The sequence below is a fragment of the Hibiscus syriacus genome, unplaced genomic scaffold (assembly GCF_006381635.1).
Source record: "Hibiscus syriacus cultivar Baekdansim isolate YM2019G1 unplaced genomic scaffold, ASM638163v2 tig00112647_pilon, whole genome shotgun sequence".
NCBI classification, from domain to species: domain Eukaryota; kingdom Viridiplantae; phylum Streptophyta; class Magnoliopsida; order Malvales; family Malvaceae; genus Hibiscus; species Hibiscus syriacus.
In genome coordinates this window covers 222,520-225,837 of record NW_024063375.1, presented here as the reverse complement: position 1 = coordinate 225,837, position 3,318 = coordinate 222,520, and positions in this window count along the sequence as shown.

The window sequence follows — 3,318 nt, the reverse complement described above, 5'->3', positions numbered from 1 at the left end:
TGGCATAACCTGAGAAATGGAAGAAATGTGTGGAAATGGAGTTACTTGCCAATACGAAATTTACCTCGATGGATTTATAGAATTGCTTGTAATCAATGATATGTAGGGAAAATGTGTCGAAATCTCCTTATTTATAATTGCATATATTGTTTTAGACATAATCTTCTAGTTATAAATAGAATGATTAAAACATCTTAACATCCCACAAACTGTGGCCCTAAGAGCTGATTCCATCGTAATCATAAAACTTACTGAATATGGGAGGGATGATCGTTCACCAAGTTAATTTGAGGTCTTAAAGTACATGAATGATCGTACAAATTGCCATCAAACTTTACACTTTTTTCGGACAGCAAGCCAACTGGAACGTGTGATGCAATGAGGTGTTTGAAAATGAGAGGTCGTATCAATTAGGTGCACATTTGAATGACAGATTTTGTTGAGAGAGAACTGGCAGCTTCACTTACAAAAAAGAAAAACCAGAGTTCTTCAGGTGCTGATGCTGTTGAACTGATGGCCCAGGTTAACTACAAACAGACATCCGAGAAAGTTGACGGTATTTTGAGGATGACTCGGAGACAGGTTAGTTTCCGCCCCCCATTAAAATTTTATAATTCGTTTCCCTTTAAAATTAATTTTAAAGTTCACAATCTCTAAAATAAAATTTTATGTTCGTCCAATCACACCCACCGTAATAATTCAATCCATTGACTATTAATTCGAAAAAGAAACAGTGGCCGATGGAATAAGAGAGAAACCAGAAGTAAATAATTTTCAAAATATAAAATAAAAATAAAAAACATTTGGAAAAAAATAGCCGATAGAATAACCTAACACTTTAATTTAATATAAATATATATTAATAAGTTTTTTTAAATAAAGAAATTTAAAATACCTTCCAACATTTTAAGAGGACTAAATAAAAAAATTAAAATTTGAAGGATGCATTATTTTCTAAAATTTTGAAATCCATGACCCCTCTTGTGCTATGTTGCGGAAGACGGCTATCGAATAAAGCAAAATCACAACTGATAATTTGAAAAAATAAAAATGAAGATAAAAGAGACACAAAATTTACGTGGAAAATCCCTAAATAATATAGGGTAAAAACCACGGGAAACGATAGAAGAATTTCACTATGAGAAAATAGGAATTACAACTTCTCTCAATCTACCAATGACAAAACAATGATAATTCTCTCTTGATAAAAAGGAGAAAACAACTCTCAAGAAACTCTCTAAATTCTCTCTAGTATTGGAAGAAAGCTAGAATGCTTTGGGATGGTTTTGAAGCTAAATGAGCTAGGGTATTTATAGTAGAAGCTTTAAGGACTAATCTTGAAAATACCCTAAATTACAATGACTAACTGTGAGATTTTGCCATGTCACTTTTCAACCATTATTAGTGCCAACTATGAACCATTATTGTTGCCAACTTACAATGCATTATGAACCATTATTGTTGCCAACTTACAATGCATTATGAACCATTATTATGCATTATACAACTATTATTAGTTGTATGACAACTAATAATTTTGCACGACAACTAATAATCTCCCACTTGAAGATTTGATTAGAATAATCATATTTTCACACCATTCTTTCTACCTTGTACCTTCATGTTGCTTACGTTTCTGACAGGCCACAAGAGGATCGACACCAGGTAAATTTATCAGCGTTGATCGCCTTCATCATGAAATCTGTTATGTTGTCTTTGGTATGGATCTTCTGCATATCTATCGTCATTTCTTCTACCTTTTCACGAATGAAATGGTATTGAACTCGTATGTGATGTGTCCTTGAATGAAATGCTGGATTCCTTGCTAGATGCAAGGCGCTTTGACTATCACAAAACAGAGATACATACTCTTGATTGTGCCCAAGCTCCTCCAATAGCATCTTCAACCAAACTTCTTCTTTACTGGCTTGTGTAGCTGGTACATATTCTGCTTATGTTGTGGATGTAGCCACAACTGACTGCAATTTTGAAACTCAGCTTACAGCTCCATCAACAACTTTAAACATATATTCTGTAGTAGATTTGCTTTTATCCAAATCCCCTGCATAGTCAGAATCAACATACCCATTGATAAGTAAATTTGATCCTCCGTAACATAATGCAACATTTGAGGTCCCTTTGATGTATCTCAGGATCCTCTTTACTATATTCCAATGCTCTTTGCCTGGATTCGCCATGTACCGACTAACCACTCACACTGCTTGTGCAATGTCTGGTCTTGTGCATATCATAACGAACATTAAACTTCCCACTGCCGATACATACGGTACTCGAGACATCTCCATCCTCTCTTCTTCACTGCTAAGACTCATACTGGAGGATAATTTGAAGTTAATAGCAAGAGGGGTAGAAATTGGCTTACAATCTTGCATGCTGAATCGTGACAAGATCTTCTTTAACTAATTCTTTTGTGAAAGCCAAATCTTCCTATTACTTCTGTCTCGGTGAATTTGCATCCCTAGAATCTTGTTTGCTGATCCCAAGTCCTTCATTTCAAAATCCCTAGCCATTTGTGCCTTCAATTCTTTAATATGATCTTTATTGGGTCCTGCAACCAACATGTCATCCACATACACAGTAATATAACAAAATTATTATCACCAGACCTCTTGAAATAAGCACAAGGGTCAGCATTAAGTCTGTTGTTTCCAAGGAACATAGTGAAAGAATCAAATCTCTTATACCAACACCTCGGCGCCTGCTTTAGACCGTACAGAGATTTGTTCAACCTGCAAACCAAGTTCTTCTTTTCTTTTTCTTCAAAACCTTCAGGCCGGAGCATGTAAATATCTTCTTCAAGATTTCCATGAAGAAAAGCTGTTTTAACATCTAGCTGCTCTAGATGTAAGTTTAATGTAGCATATCATTTGACCACCAGTCTTGAACGATACCTCTTAACTTGATCGTCACCATTTCGCTTGATTTTGAAGACCCATTTGTTACCAATTAGTTTCCTTCCTTGTGGTACTGGCACAAGGTCCCATGTATTATTTTTATGAAGGGCTTCAATTTCTTCTTGCATCACCATTATCCACAGTGAAGCATCTGAGTTGTTTATTGCCTCCTGGTATGTTGATGGCTCACCGTCCTCTATTAAAAGACAGTATGCAATATTACCTTCTATAACATAATCTGAGTGCCAATTGGGACGTCTTCTCACACAATCTGATTGACGAGTTGTTGGAACTTCAGAACTCTCTGGTTCTTGTTCATCGTGTGCTGGTTCTGCTTCAGAAGAATCTCCTTGTTCAAACTCTTTTTCCACATGTATCTGTGTAGTCTCTGACTTTTCAGTGC